The following is a 17,404-nucleotide window of genomic DNA, read 5'->3' as shown; positions in this document are numbered from 1 at the left end:
GACTAATTTCATATTTATTTACTTTAAGACTCAAGGAAATACATAGAAAACCTGTAAAGCCTACTTTTTGTACAAAATTCACGAGGTATCGATAAGAGAATCGATAAGGAATCGGATCGATAAGCAGAATCGATAATGGCATCGATATCGATAAAACCTTATCAATAATACCCATCCCTAGTGATGACTATGGAGTACGCTGGACAATTGCACAGATTTCGCGTAGTTCCTGTGTAGGCTTGTGTGTGATGGCGTATGGTTGCATTCCTAGTCTTGCTTACAGTTGCATATGATTGCTTAGTACCATGTATGTAGCTTTCGCCACTATTTTTCTGCCTCCCACAGTCAACTCCTGCCTACTTTTTTTTTTTTTTTTTTGGCATTGTGGAAATGCACTCTGTTCTCAAAACAGTACACGAAAAGCAAACAACACTCGCATTTCCAGACATACAGCAGGACACAAGCTGCTACCTCATCATGGCTGTGTAGTTGCACGCAGGGAGAGAGATAGAAAAAACCTTGCACGTAGATGGTAGGAGCTTGACTCCACACGCACTGCCTGGACATGCAGATGGTTTTGATACATTGGAAAAAATCAGAATATATTTTTTTTTTCCAGGAGTTAATGGACTTTATTAACGTGCCACAATCGTGAGAGAACTTACAAAGATGAAAGTGCCGTGGAGCTGCAGCCGGCAATCGCGCTCCTGTTCTGTCTATGAGGAGTGGACGGTGGACATATCCTCTCATTGGCCATCGGTCCGTGAGCAGGAGTTAATGGACTTTATTTACGAGGTCTATTAGATAATAAACCGACCCTTTTATTTTTTTTTTTTTAACTATATGGATTTGAATGATGTGCGATTACACCAATCATGCTTGAACCCTCGTGCGCATGCGTGAGTTTTTTCATGCGTGTCGGTGACGTCATTTCCCTGTGGGCAGGCCTTGAGTGAGATGTGGTCCCGCCCTCTCGGCTGAATTCCTTTGTTTCACACGCTGCTGGAGACGGCGCGCGTTGCTTTATCAAAATTTTTTCTGGACCTGTGAGGAATATCCGAGTGGACACTATTCGAGAAATTAAGCTGGTTTTCGGTGAAAAGTTTAACGGCTGATGAGAGATTATGGGGTGTTTCTGTCGGTGTAAGGACTTCCCACAGAGCGGGACGTCGTGCAGCGCTTCCAGGAGCCGTCGTCGGCCTGTTTCGACCTGAAAACATCCTAATTTAAGGCTTAATTCACCCAGGACATCGTGAGAGAACAGAGAAGATTCAGAAGAGGCCGGCATGAGGACTTTATGCGGACATTCCACTGTTTAAGGACATTTTTTAATGAAAGACGTGCGCGCAAATTCGCCGAGTCGTTTCCGTGACGACTCGGCAAATCTGTGTGCGCCGCGACAGGAAAAACACCTCCGTGTTGAAAACCATTTGTAAAATTCAGGCGGCTTTTAATGGCTTTCAACAAGTGAGTAACTGAGAAATTGTTTAACAGCTTGGGCATGTTCCAACTTGCCAGTTAAGGTTTCCAACGGAGGTGTTTTTCCTGTCGCGACCCCCCGCGGTCGGGTCCGGCCCGACATGCGACTCTGCCCGCACGTTCTTTCATTACAAAATGTCCGTTAACAATGGAATGTCCGAATAAACTCCTCATGCCGACTTCTTCTGAAAGTTCTCTGTTCTCTGATGACTTACTGGGTCAACAGAGCCTGAAATGTGGAAGTTTTCAACTTCAAACGTCGAGACACTGCCGCCTCGAAGCGCAGATCACCGTCAGGCGCTGTGAGCCGTTCTTACGGCGACACTACCAAACCAAAATCTCTCATCAGCCGTTAAAATTTTTACCGAAAACTAGCTGAATTTATCGAATGGTGTCCACTCAGTTATGCCTTACAGTTTTGAAAAAATTTTGATCAAACAAAGCAGCAGTCTCTGAGCCATTCCTAAACACTGAAAAAATCGACGAGAGGGTGGGCCACTCCTCACTCAAAGACTGCCCACAGGCGAATGACGTAACCGACAGGCATGAAAAAACTCTCGCATGCCCACGAGGGTTCAAGCATGTCTGATGTAATCACATGTGATTCAAATCCATATGGTTTTTGAAAAAAATAATAAGGTCGGATACTTTTCTAATAGACCTCGTAACTTGCCACAATCTTGAGAGAACTTGCAGCGCGATGGTGCGTGCGATCTGTCTGTGAGAAGTGGACGTGGAAATGTCCTCTCACTGGCGATCTGTCCATGAGGAGTGGACATGGACATGTCCTCTGAACATGGAAGCTTGGCCCGCCTCTTCTTTTTCTGTGGTTTTGAAGCTTCACTACCAGCAAAGTCCAGTGGGATGACTAAAATCTATCAATCCAGGTATGTACTGATAAAAGGATTTTTCGCCTTGGTGTAGTGTTGTGTAGAATTGTGGAGGCTTGGTGTACAGTAGCTCAGTGTTGTTTAGATTTACATACAGTAGCGGAGTTTTGCGTAGACTTGGTTAAAAACCGCATACTTTCTGCATCCTGTGCTGCCTCGCATAGCACTCAGTATACTGCTGCGTAGGGGAGCAAAAACGTGAACTCAACGTAGAGCTGCATAGTGTGGCGTAGTTGGTACGCCGCAATATGCAGCTCTACGTCACCCCAGTGTGAAAGGGGCTATAACAAGAAAATTAACTTATTTTAAAAGTTGAAGAGTCCTAGCACATCATTCATTCACATCAGCGTTTACAACAGACATCAGTCAATTTTTCAGCATTCTGCACGAGATGAAAATAAATCCAATGATCCACCAAGACAAAAATTAAATTAAATTTAAAAAATGTTAAATTACACTGTGTGGACTATGTGTGGAGGGGCGCGCTCACTGACGTGCATGTTTACATCTACACGCTCCACCTACCAAACAAAGGTGTACTGCTGGTGGTACAAACGCAAACCAAACCAGACTTAACTGTTCTAACTCGTACTGTACCGTGCCATACCAACCTGGACCGCTCGAAGGAAACATGGCATTATTTCACTTCTCTTCAATCATAATTATTTTTCCCCCCCCACTTAGAATTCTGTGTCCCTCTTTTGGCATCAAGGGGAGTTGTTTACAGGAGGAAACACAGTGTGTGATTTGCAGGAAGAAAGTCTGTCCTGTTGTTTGACTCTCCGTCCAAAAAGGGGGTCATGTCTGGGAGCATGTGTGGTGGATGCAAGCGCATCACCGCATCCACCACATCCACCACATTACAGAACCACATTGGGTCTTGGATTGCAAACACACCCAGGCAGACAAATGGTCCATCCCCAACTTCCTAACGTAGCCATCTTTCTGCTGTAGCCAAGTAAAACATTGGCGACCCTTTGGCCTTGACCAGCCACTGGGGTTCTCAAAACTGAGTTACCTGCATGGCGCCATTGCTCCATGGGAACAAGTGAAGCTGTGTAACAGTCATTTTACCACTCCCATGTTTTTTGGACATTGATGGAAGCACTTTGTATGGGGGCATGCATTCAGTACAAGGATATAATGTCAAATATCATGTTCACCTCTGAAGAATTTTGTGTGCTTAACCCTCTTTGACCAAGTCAACTTTGTTCTTAAGTAAAACTTAATACATGTTTACAGAGTAAACTACAGTGTAGAGCCTCCCCATTAGCACTTCCTACCAATAAATTTAGAAGCTCAATCTTGTCAGAAAATAAATAACCCTAAAATTCACATCTCATTATTATGTTTTAATAAACAAACAAATTTTAGCTCAAATTACTTTGTCCCAGGTAATTTATCAACAAACCTGATGTGCCCATATTTTTATATTCCAGTTTATCCTTGTCAATTTTTTTTTTTTTTTTTTTTTAGATTTTTTTCTCAGGAAAATACCTGGCACTGCTGTATAGTCTTTCCCTGAGTCTTTCTCTTTGAAGACGACGACGACGACGAAGAAGAGGTGGAAAACGTTGCCACGAACAGCGAGAGAAGAAGAAAACTAGAAGGGTGGAAATGAGAGTGGGGACTTTGAATGTTGGTAGTATGACTGGTAAAGGGAGAGAGCTGGCTGATATGATGGAGAGGAGAAAGGTAGACATATTGTGTGTGCAAGAGACTAAGTGGAAGGGAAGTAAGAGCAGGAGCATCGGCGGTGGGTACAAGTTGTTGTACCATGGTGAGGACAGAAAGAGAAATGGTGTTGGGGTCATTTTAAAGGAAGAGTATGTTAAAAGTGTGTTGGAGGTTAAGCGAGTGTCTGACAGGGTGATGAGTGTGAAGTTGGAAATTGAAGGGGTGATGATGAATATCATCAGTGCATATGCCCCACAGGTAGGTTGTGAGATGAAGGAGAAAGAAGATTTCTGGAGTGTGTTAGATGAGGTGGTGGAGAGTGTGCCCAAGCATGAAAGAGTGGTGATAGGAGCAGACTTCAATGGGCATGTTGGTGAAGGGAACAGAGGTGACGAGGAAGTAATGGGTAGATATGGTATCAAGGATAGGAATGGGGAAGGACAGATGGTAGTTGATTTTGCAAAAAGGATGGAAATGGCTGTGGTGAATACCTACTTTAAGAAAAGGGAGGAGCACAGGGTAACATATAAAAGTGGAGGAAGGTGCACATAGGTGGACTACATTCTTTATAGGAGATGCAAGCTAAAAGAAATCACCGACTGTAAGGTGGTAGCAGGAGAGAGTGTCACTAGACAGCATAGGATGGTTGTTTGTAGGATGACTTTAGAAGTAAAGAAGAAGAAGAGAGTGAGAGCTCAACAAAGGATCAGATGGTGGAAGCTGAAGGAGGAAGACTGTTGTGTGAAATTTAGCGAGCAGGTGAGAGAAGCACTAGTTGGAGGGGAAGCAATTTTGGACAATTGGAAGAGTACTGCAGATGTGGTGAGGGAGACAGCTAGGACAGTACTGGGTATGACATCTTGACAGTGGAAGGAAGACAAGGAGACTTGGTGGTGGAATGAAGAGGTCCAGGAAAGCATAAGGAGAAAGAGGTTGGCGAAAAAGTTTTGGGATAGTCGGAGAGATGAAGAAAGTAGACAGGAGTACAAGGAGATGTGGCGTAAGGCGAGAAGAGAAGTGGCAAAAGCAAAGGAAAAGGCATATTGCGAGCTGTACAAGAAGTTGAATAGTAAGGAAGGAGAAAAGGACTTGTACCGATTGGCCAGACAAAGGGACAGAGCTGGAAAGGATGTGCAGCAGGTTAGGGTGGTAAAAGATGCACATGGTAATGTGCTGACAAGTGAGGAGTGTGTGCTGAGAAGGTGGAGGGAATATTTCGAAGAGTTGATGAATAAAGAAAATGAGCGAGAGAAAAGGCTGGATGATGTGGTGAGAGTAAATCAGGAAGTAAAAGAGATTAGTAAGGAAGAAGTGAGGGCTGCTATGAAGAGGATGAAGAGTGGAAAGGCAGTTGGTCCAGATGACATTCCAATGGAGGCATGGAAATGTCTAGGAGAGATGGCAGTAGAGTTTCTAACCAGATTGTTTAATAAAATCTTGGAAAATGAGAGGATGCCTGAGGAGTGGAGACGAAGTGTGCTGGTTCCTGTTTTCAAGAACAAGGGTGATGTGCAGAGCTGCAGTAACTACAGAGGCATAAAGCTGATCAGCCACAGCATGAAGTTATGGGAAAGAGTAGTAGAAGCTAGGCTTAGAAAACAGGTGAAGATCTGTGAGCAGCAATATGGTTTCATGCCGAGAAAGAGCACTACAGATGCAATGTTTGCTCTGAGAATACTGTTGGAAAAGTACAGGGAAGGACAGAAAGAGTTACATTGTGTGTTTGTGGACTTAGAAAAAGCTTATGATAGGGTGCCAAGAGAAGAGTTGTGGCATTGTATGAGGAAGTCTGGAGTGGCAGAGAAGTATGTTAGGGTAGTACAGGACATGTACAAGAATAGTGTGACAGCGGTGAGATGCGCAGTCGGAATGACAGACTCATTCAAGGTGGAGGTGGGATTACACCAAGGATCAGCTCTGAGTCCTTTCTTGTTTGCAGTGGTGATGGACAGGTTGACAGATGAGATCAGACAGGAGTCCCCATGGACTATGATGTTTGCAGATGACATTGTGATCTGTAGTGAGAGTAGAGAGCAAGTTGAGTCTAGTCTGGAGAAGTGGAGATATGCTTTGGAGAGAAGGGGAATGAAAGTCAGTAGAAGACTGAGTACATGTGTGTGAATGAGAGGGAGCCCAGTGGAATAGTGCAGTTACAAGGAGTAGAAGTGGTGAAAGTAGATGAGTTTAAATATTTGGGGTCAACTGTTCAAAGTAATGGAGAGTGTGGTAGAGAGGTGAAGAAGAGAGTGCAGGCAGGGTGGAGTGGGTGGAGAAAGGTGGCAGGAGTGATTTGTGACCGAAGAATATCAGCAAGAGTGAAGGGGAAAGTTTACAAAACAGTAGTGAGACCAGCTATGTTGTATGGTTTAGAGACAGTGGCACTAACAAAAAGACAAGAGGCAGAGCTGGAGGTGTCAGAGCTGAAGATGTTGAGATTCTCTTTGGGAGTGACAAGAATGGACAAGATTAGGAATGAACATATCAGAGGGACAGCTCAGGTGGGACGGTTTGGAGACAAAGTCAGAGAGGCGAGATTGAGATGGTTTGGACATGTGCAGAGGAGGGACGCAGGGTATATAGGGAGAAGGATGCTGAGGATGTAGCCACCAGGCAGGAGGAGAAGAGGGAGACCAAAGAGGAGGTTCATGGATGTGCTGAGAGAGGACATGCAGGTGGTTGGTGTGACAGAGGAAGATACAGAGGACAGGGTGAGATGGAAACGATTGATCTGCTGTGACGACCCCTAACGGGAACAGCCGAAAGACAAAGAAGAAGACAGATGCACAGAGATGGCTGTTGTCCCACTAAGTACAGCAGGAAATTCAAATTGTGACTTATATAACACTGGTCAGCCAAAAAAAAATTTTTTTTTGCATGGACTTTGAGAACTCATTTAGAGTAATTTTGTGGTGCTGAATCTGAATCTTAACTCAGATTTCCTCTGTCTAGGGCTGCCACAAATGACTATTTTGATAGTCAACTAGTCAATGATTATTTTTGCGATTAGTCGGATCATACGTAATTTCCTAAATTAAGGCCTGTAGCATTTTCCGAGAAACGTCAGGGGATGAAAACATGAACATTTCCAAATCAGTGACTATTTCTTAGACTTTATTTACAGCAATCATTCAGAAATACAAACAGTGTGGTACTTTATAGTAAATCTTTGTCAGGTAGGCAATTCTCAAAAACTAAATGTCTTTGCTGGAAGGAGACAAGTGAGGGAAGCCAACAAGACACAACTCTGGAAGAATGTTTGGCTTCTGTGAGTGGAGAAACTGGGAATAGTGCAACATTTTTATTTTCATCTTGATTTTACATATTAGTCCCAACTTTTTCTGATTTGTGGTTGTTTCTGTTGCATTTCTGAAATTACAGAACTGCTATAAAGAAAAGTGTGAACATTTTATTGTGTTTTAAAACTTTGTGGAGCAAACGCAAACACCAAACTCCTATAAAGAAGTAAAAAACACACAGATGTGCAGGAAAACTTTGATATAAACTGAACAGAACAATGCAGGCTGTTTTGGCTCCCCATATTTTTTGTAGAAATAAACCAGAATAAAATAAGAGGTAACTCACTTTGAAATTAATAAAACATATAGCTGCAGCTTATAATAACTTTGAAAAATAACAAAAATCAGCAGCTTGTATTTTTATTCTGACTCCAGTTCATTTAGTGTGATGAAGTCATTTTTCTTTCTCCTCATCAGTCTCGTTTTGTGGTTGAACACTGCATTAAGCTTAAGATTGAATAAATACATACCTTTGGAAAATAACAGCTGTTAAAGTTCAGAGTTCTCACCTGCATTTTGTGATCTGTGCCTCTGAACATCAGCTTCTCCACAGCAGTTTTATTTTTAACTCATGTATGCGTAATTTTTGCTCAATTCATTTATATATTCTAATTTTTTAAGGATGTTTTAAGGATATTTGACCATTTATTTCATCTCATGATCTCATAAATTCAGTATACAACGCACACATGGTGTGAACAGGTCAGTGCCATCAGAACCACGCGGGTAGAGAAAGTGGAAAGAGAAGTAAAGGCAGTTCCACGGTTTGGTTTTGTTGTGTGTGTGTGTGTGTGTGTGTGTGTGTGTGTGTGTGTGTGTGTGTGTGTGTGTGTGTGTGTGTGTGTGTGTGTGTGTGTGTGTGTGTGTGTGTGTGTGTGTTTTTTTTACATGTTCTCTTGGGTTAAAATCCTCTCTCTCTGCACCACGCTCGCTGTCTCAAGTGCACTGATGGTTCCCTCGCTCGCAGTCTGCAACCAGTTTACTCCGCGCATGCGCGCACACACACACACACCAACAGCTCTGTCGGTAAACTGCACATTTTAGGCGGCTTTGAACAAGACGGCCACTGTTTTAATCAGCCATCTTTCCCAAAATTTGAACGTCCAAATGACGGCAGGACGGCTCGCTGCCTAAAACTATGAATTGAGAGAAAAACACAGACTTAAATAAAATAAACGACTCATTGACTAATAAATTAGTTGTCGACGGTTCCAATAGTCGACGTAGTCGTGACTAGTCGACTAGTTGTGGCAGCCCTACCTCTGTCACATCACTTTTTTTTAATTGATATTTTTTATTTATTTCTTTATTTATTTTTTTGCAATCTGTGTGATCCGTATAGATAGACTACGTAAAATTGCTCATTCACTCATGTGTTTGATGCCACTAATCATGCACAAAAGCAGCTTTAAAAGCATAGTTTTTAAACCAGGTTCACAAAATGTGATCAAGAGCTATAATATTGTTTATGGTGCTGAAGAGGTGTGCAAGACTGCAGCTTTTGCTTCATTGATTGATACAAGAAATATGTTTTCATATCTCAAAAATGTGATGTGATTGGCAAAAACTAACACCAGATTCGGATTCAGCGCCCCCCAAATTACCCAAAATCCATTGAAAAATGCCATAGATCATGTACTTGGCCTGGGTTTCACATTAAATTATGACAACAGTATCCCAGAACCCATCCAAGTCCTCATTTATATAGGAATCTCTGTGGATGCCAGAGAAAAAATGTTTAAATTCTAGAAGCCCTGAAATGCAATCTGGGACTATTCCAGACAATAAACTGCAGTGAGCGCAGCATCCATTTAGGTGAGAAAAAACCCACCTTTCCTTATTCAAATTAATTCCAGTAGTATTCTGCTTTTACTAGGATGCGGCAGTTTTCTAGCTTGGCAGATAGTTCTGGAGGAAATCACTGAAGAAATTAACAAATTGAAAATATGGTTTGACCAAAACAAATTGTCATTAAACTTAAATAAAACAGGGATGAAGTGGAGGTGTTAGAGTCACTAGGTGTTCATAGGAAACAGTTATTTATTTCTACATGTATTTATTTATTTTCATTGTTAGTTGATTTTCTGTTTTCTGTTGTTTTGTTTCGTCACGTTCTTTTTGTCTTTTTCTCTAAGATTGTATTGTAGCATCATTAGTTATTATGAGTTATTATTACTATTGTTGTTGTTGTTGCTATTATTATTAATATAGAATAAAAAAAAATACAATTTGACTCTTTTACGACAACGAACACTGAGCCATTAATTATTATACAGAAAACAAATGCACACAAACATGCTGAGATGCGAACAGCTTAATGCTAACTTTAACATTGAAAATGCCATAGACATGCTAACGTGATAGCATCGGTCCCGTTTTTAAGTTATAAAATACATCTGTCAACGGTTTCAGAAGACCATAACAGGTTGGTTTAACATAAAATTAGTAAATATTACTCACAGACGTATGCTCTTTAGGATTTTAGCAGGGAAAAATTAAGATAAAGCAAAATGAAACAATGAATCAACGAAGCAGCAAATTGAAGCACTGTGTCGATCTGCAAATCACTGTTTCGATTGGTTCAAGGTTCAGAAAGTTGATTACAGACCTGCTGCAGGGTCTGTAATCAATGTAGAGAAATAATCATTTTCCTGACAAACACCCCCAAAAACAACGGCCACTCTGAAGGACCGATAAGGGAATCGTTAAGCAAAAAGGTTGTTGATGTTGGTGGATTTCTTAATGATACCCGAAAGGAACTGGTTCTCGATACCCATCCCTAGTTTTAGTTTTAAAGTAATGTACTAATTTTGAAGGTTTTAGTGTGGACATGCTGTGTCCAGGTGTATTATGGGTAATCTCAATACATTCACGACAGAAGAAATGCATATGAGACACTCTGATCAGGCTCCACACGGACAACAGCATTGAACTCTTTGTATATTGTGCCTCTGGGTTTATAGACGTTTTTATTGTTTGTTTTATGTAAAAATGCCAGAAGAAGCCCAGGTTGCTTCTCCATTATTTTCAGTTGGAATCATTACATTCGATTCCTGTTTGCTCTTTCACGTCTTGCTTATGTCAAACACTGTCTGTCGTCTTTGTTCCAGAGTAATATATATACGTGTATATAAGATGTCTGATATTCAGTTTGCGTTTATTAAATTCCACGCATCTTAAGGCCCAGTCACACGGCACTTAATGAAGGGTGACGCAGACCTGACGAAACAAGAAATCTGGACTTTTGTTGACTGTCATTGGCATCGTTTAACCTTCGCGCAGCCTCGTTCCTGCAGCTGGCGCTACGTCAGGATTTTTGTTGAAAAATTTGAACGAAGGGCAACGAAAACCTCAGTTCGTCTGTGTCTCCTTTTGCTGTCGTTCTTGATGTTTTTTAATCATTTGTTTAGTTTTTCTCGCGTTATTATTTAATTTGACTTCGTTGGAGCAGCTGAACGTTTTTACACAGTGCAGAAACCGGTTTGTGAGCGCGGAGGCTGCTGTTTCATGTACCGTCAGAAATTACAGGGCAAACTCAGTCTGTTTGCTTGGATTTTTTATCTGTGTGGGGGGGGGGGGGGGGGGGGGGGGTCAGCTTCAATGGGCTCAGGCACCTTACATAGGCCAGAATTAATCTTTTGTGTGGATGTAATTAATTATTTTGCCACAAGCAACTGTTGAATTTGAAACAACAAAAAAGTTGCGTAATTTCCGACGGTACTTGAATGCAGCATCAGCGGCACCAGAAGCTGCTGTGTGCGCTTATTATTTTGTATTAAATATAACAATATGAGTGTAGGAATGACAATCCAGTCCTTCTGTACATGTGGCAAGGGGTAGATGAATCAAAATGATGATATAAAGAGCTGTTCTGGAAGGAAGAATTCACGTTGTGGATCAGTGATCATCTGGTGGAATAACCGCACATGTGAGTCAATGCGCACGTTCATACGCACTGATTAATTTACTGCTCTTTTCGCTTCTGCTTCGGTTTTGCTAATTTCCTCTTTCGTCCCTTTTGCGCTCTTGCTTCACAGACTGTTCGGTGATAAAAGCTCTTTCGTCCACCTTTTCTCAATGAATTGTGACATTTTTTGCTTTTTCCCTTCGTTCAGGAATCGTCATGTGCCATGTGACTGGGCCATTAAATATAGCAGACACGGATTACCTGGAATTTTGTTTTGGCAAGTTTTCACGGTCTCTGCTGCCATCTATTGGCCAGTAGTGTTCATGGCAGTATTCGCCCTAAGTACTAAGTGTCTGGGCACCAGTAGATGGCAGTGTTCTATTTATTTTGACACCGGTTATATCACAACTTGGCTTTGTTTTGCAAATGCCTTTTTTTTTTTTTTACAAATAAAAAGATGGCATATTTTACAAAAGCACATTTATATGTAAACAACAACACACACCTCACATTAACGTGTTCGTTTTTGCATAGAATGAATGAGTCAACCAATCAGTGTTAGTGGAAGCACATTTTACCCATAATCCCTTTGGCATCTGTCTGTGTTTGTTACAGAACTTCAGAATTAGTGCATTATTTAAAATTAAAAGATATATGTTATATTTTAACTTTGTACAAATGACAGAATTGATATTAATGGAGTTATTCTATCCGTATTAATTTTATTTATAAATCAAAACCATAAGTCAGCACTGCTTTATTTTCCAAGACCTCTGCTATTGAGTAGAGAGTTGAGCTTTGCTGCTTTTCTCACCTGCTTCACTGCTGCAACCTATGTAGTAAACAGGAGCTTCCAGCAGTGGGCAGGACGTCCAAAGACAGAAGTGCTGACTTATTATTTGGGTCTGTCTTTGACGCTACCAGAAGAGATTCAGCTTGTTAGTTGCAAGTGTACCGGAGACAATACTGAAAGTTATCAGTTATCAATTAGCTGTAGCTTCTGATAATTTTTTTGGGTGATTTTATTGGTTTAGCTTCATAAAAGATAACTTTTCAGTTAGCTCATTATCTGTTATCGAAGTTAACTTTTTGGTTAGCTGTGCCCACCACTGGTCTTAGCATTAGCTCTTACTGAGTGCTGGTCAGTACTTAAATTAAAGCCATATTTTAGTCCATCAAGCACACAAGATGACATTTCTCCATGCAAGAGTGCCTGGGTGGTTATGAGCCAGAACCCAGGGCAGTTCCGTAACATGGTGGATGCAGCAACATGCAGGAGCAGCACGTTCCCAGACCTGAGCATGACAGACTCTGACAATGGTTGTCCATCTTTAGCTGTGATATTGGTATCATATGTACAGGTTGCATCTGGCAGTATTCATTACTTAAAATAAGGTCAGTACTGGCACTGTACATCATTAAATAGATGCCATGAACACGAGGCTGAATGAATGGTCAAGATAGAATTAATGTCCATCTGTTTCGACTTCAGTTTTGTGTTCTGTTTGTGTTTGTGAACTCAGAGAGAGAGAAAGATGAATTGTGATGTTGACTTGCAGAAGTAGGAGTGCCAAGTTGGCAGTCTTGGCAACACGGCCAGAGGAAGTGTTAGATTGTCCTTTGTGCTCCTGTAAACTGGAAAGGAAAAGCCCAACCTACCTACTCTTTCTCCCTCCTTCTCCTCTCTCAGTGTCCCCCCCCAATACACAAGTATACTGTCACACTCTCATGAATGTCTTCCTGTCAACTCCAGGAAACATCCTGTTCTGCTGAATAACTATGACTGTAGTTACACATGTACTGGTACATTCATGTCGATACACAGGCTGACATAGATTATAGATAGACTGTGAGTTTGTTCTGTATATGTTGTTACATACTGATGAAACTAGAGAACAGTGAGGCATGAAGGGATGTGTTTCCCAAATTTAGGTGGTTATTTACAATACAATTGCTTCATGACATGACTGGTTCCATATTTAATTTCTTGGCATTGATTGTCAGGTTTGTAGTAGTGCAGAGGATGATCTTTGCATTCAGAAGGCCCAGTGGACTTTAAGAACGAGCTGTCATCTTTGTGGCAACAAGGTCTTAAAATAGACTGTGTGTACAGAGGCAGACCCACCATGAGACAATGCTCGGGTCAAAGATGAACCAGTCTTCTCTTCCTTTTTTGCATGTGAAATAAACATTTCACTCTGAAGCGCACACCCATGGGTTTCACTAACGCCCAAAAAGTAAATTGTTTGTCAATGTAACTGTGTGATGGAAGTCTTTCATTAGCATCACTGACAAGATGCAAATACACTTTTACAGAAGGGATCTTACAGGTCCTGTTCCATAAAATATTTGTACCCACAGATTTGATCTTAACGTCTGTGTATGATGAAAATAAGTATTTTGGGGGTTGTGCACATTAGTGTTTCGGTAATATGTTTGTAGGCAGTGTTGGGCACAGCTAACCATAACGTTGGCTACAATAACTGCAGATCCCTAACTAAAAGGCGCAGCTAACTGTGATAATGATAAACTGTTGAAGAAATTAGCTGAAGCTATGATAATGGCTAACTTTAAATTTAGCTTTCTTTCTGGTTTTCGCTGCACATTTCATCTCAAGTAAGTCAAACTGTACTCTGAACAACCCTTGATATTAACGCTTGTGCGATTGTCAGAGACAAGTAAAAAATGACAACACAGATTCCCTATAATGTTGCCCGACTCAGACAAGTCCAGTTTTTCTTTCTAAAGTGGTCCGTCCTGGTAGTAACACACATTCATAATGTTCAAACAGCAATTTTTAAAATAATGTTGTCTCTGTTTTGTTTGAACTCAATGCCGTGAGTCGCTGCTTCTGTTCCTCTGTTCTGCTTTCTGCAGGACGCTGGGTCAGCCTGCTCTGTGTGCGTGCATAAATTATGTAAGGGGGGACCTTACAGTGGACAGCATACAACAATGAATCAGCCTGCATCACGCCATTGAGAAAGTTTGAAAGAATAAATGGAATTGGTTAACTTTATATTTACACTCTGTCTCACGGTGGCAAAGTGCCTGACACAGCTCTCTGCTGCACAGATTAAAGCTAATGTATGTAAATTTTTGAACACAGCAGCAAATGCTATATTTATCCATTATTAGTTTTTTACATTTTAAACATTATTCATATATATATATATATATATATATATATATATATAGGGCATGTGGAGATTAATCAATACAAATCGGCATCTAGATACAAACGTGCAATGCAAGTGCATTGATTCAGTGTGCAACGATTCAACTGATGGGTTGAATCGTGTCGCATTGCTCGCTACCTGCTTGCATCGATTTTTTTTTTCTGAGGCACATTGAATGCACCACGGACAGTTCGGAACACCAGAGCGAACGTTGCTTTTGAGGGTGTTTATCTAGAAAATTATCATTTCTCTACACTGATTGCAGACTGCAGCGGGTCTGCTTGAAGCAATGAAGCAGCGCTTCAACCTGCTGTTCGCTGGTTCTCTGCTTCACTGCTCTCTGCTTCATATATATATGTGTGTGTGTGTGTGTGTGTGTGTATACGAGGGTAAGCTGAAAAGTTCTACGGCTCCCCATGAAGGAGTAATGCATTAACTGCATTATAGTGAGCCTTAGAACTTTTCAGCCTACCCTCATATGTGTGTGTGTGTATGTGTGTGTCAAATGACATGAAATATAACACAAAATAATGAAATGTCATATTTAGCTAACTTAAATTGGCTGAATTTGGGGCTCTTACAATAGATTTTGAAAAGATTACAAATTGTGAATTATGTATTTTGTTTTATCTGCTTTACTTTAACAAATTCCAGCCAACTCTGAATGTGCAAAAACAATAACTAGATGGAACGCATGTTTTATTTCAAAAGACCTGCTCCCCATAGCATTGTGGAAAATTAATACATTTAGTCGTAGATTTGCTTTTGTTTACATTGACATTTTCAAATACACTCAACAAAAATATAAACGCAACACTTTTGGTTTTGCTCCCATTTTGTATGAGATGAACTCAAAGATCTAAAACTTTTTCCACATACACAATATCACCATTTCCCTCAAATATTGTTCACAAACCAGTCTAAATCTGTGATAGTGAGCACTTCTCCTTTGCTGAGATAATCCATCCCACCTCACAGGTGTGCCATATCAAGATGCTGATTAGACACCATGATTAGTGCACAGGTGTGCCTTAGACTGTCCACAATAAAAGGCCACTCTGAAAGGTGCAGTTTTATCACACAGCACAATGCCACAGATGTCGCAAGATTTGAGGGAGCGTGCAATTGGCATGCTGACAGCAGGAATGTCAACCAGAGCTGTTGCTCGTGTATTGAATGTTCATTTCTCTACCATAAGCCGTCTCCAAAGGCGTTTCAGAGAATTTGGCACACCTGTGCACTAATCATGGTGTCTAATCAGCATCTTGATATGGCACACCTGTGAGGTGGGATGGATTATCTCAGCAAAGGAGAAGTGCTCACTATCACAGATTTAGACTGGTTTGTGAACAATATTTGAGGGAAATGGTGATATTGTGTATGTGGAAAAAGTTTTAGATCTTTGAGTTCATCTCATACAAAATGGGAGCAAAACCAAAAGTGTTGCGTTTATATTTTTGTTGCGTGTATGAATCTTGGGACTCGTATTTTCAATACCTAGTGTGTCTCAGGACTCAGTGACCAAAAATTCTAATGCAAACCCTACTCTGGCAAAATGAAAATCCACCACACCAGTATGCTATAAAGAGACGACAAGATAATATGAAGGGAATAATGGAGAGAATGTTTGTGGGAAGCAGGAAGGAGGTGTTTTCGTAGGTTAGACATGCTTCCATGCTTTGGAATGCTTGCCGTTCCTTTCCATCCATCATCGACTAGTAAGTCTTCTATTTTAAAAATGACTGTATTAATTAAAGCTAGATATAGAGAGAAAATTCAACTCCAAAATAAATTATGCATTGTTTAAGCCAGACTTCAGGAGACTAGCACAGTCAGACAGCAAAAACTGTAGGAATTGATCTGCTGCCTGGCCTGGTAAAAAAAAAAAAAAAATCAATCGATTATGACAAGAAAAATAGTTTTCTACACTCAAATCTCTTGTATGTATTGTATCTGCTGTCTGTATTTTTCATGTTTCAGTTGTTTAACATCTTCATGCCGTATCGCAGTGTGAGGACATTGTAGCTTTATACAAGCTCTCATACACGTGGAGTCAGACAGACTGTTCTATTGTGTATTTTGAGACTCAAACTTGAGCCCTTTTTTAAATTCTTATTTATTTGTTTGTTGAAAAATGCTTTAAAGAGTGGAAAACTGACACACTGGTTGTTAATTTGTCTGCACCCCCGTTAGAATAACGACTGTTATTTAAAAATTTTCCATTTGATGTGGTACAAAGTATCTAATATTCAACGTTTGTTTGGTACAAATCACATTCCTGGAGGAGGTGGAATTTGTGCTGCTAATCAAGGTTGAGAAGCAACATTTGATTATTGGGGTGATAAAGTGTTACTGATACAACCCATTTACTGACACAGCATGCAGTAATGCTCAGAGGAAGGCAACAGTCATAATGGAATAATTTACTATAGATTATGTGATTTAAGTACACAAGGTTTCATGATGCTATTTCTGACGCAGCTATTACAGTTCATAAATCTGCTTACCATTTTCTAAACTGTGTATTGGTTTCATTAATAAGCTTAGCTTGCTTGTCTCATTCTTGTGCTCCCTCCACATAACTGTGGAGTAAAATTCTGAGGTGTCACAATAATGCATCCTCCAAAATATTCTGTCATATCACAGGAAAGAACACTCAGAAAACTTAACACAGAAAATCAGTTTAATCCATGTCTCTTCTGCTATATGTTGTTACATACTTCCATGATACAAAACATTTAATTTTATTAAAATCCAGCAACAGCCCCTTTAGCTGGAAGTCCTTAAAAATATATTGTTTGGCTAAGAAACCAAGCATCTGTACTAGCATCTGAGGCAGAAGGAAACAGTTTTATACACACACACACACACACATATATATATATATATATATATATATATATATATATATATATATATATATATATATATATATATATACAGGCTCCAACCTGCAAAGCTGATCTGGCAACAGCAATC

At 40.5% G+C, this 17,404-nt stretch overlaps 1 protein-coding gene across 1 annotated transcript in view; it reads left to right on the top strand.

Moving 5' to 3' along the window:
* pde8a (phosphodiesterase 8A) overlaps window positions 1-17,404 on the top strand; it is a 230,564-nt gene that overhangs the window by 186,883 nt on the left and 26,277 nt on the right.

The sequence above is a fragment of the Thalassophryne amazonica genome, chromosome 2, assembly GCF_902500255.1.
Source record: "Thalassophryne amazonica chromosome 2, fThaAma1.1, whole genome shotgun sequence".
Taxonomy (NCBI): Eukaryota; Metazoa; Chordata; class Actinopteri; order Batrachoidiformes; family Batrachoididae; genus Thalassophryne; species Thalassophryne amazonica.
Note: the sequence above shows the minus strand (reverse complement) of the source record. Positions and strands in the feature narration are given on the sequence as shown.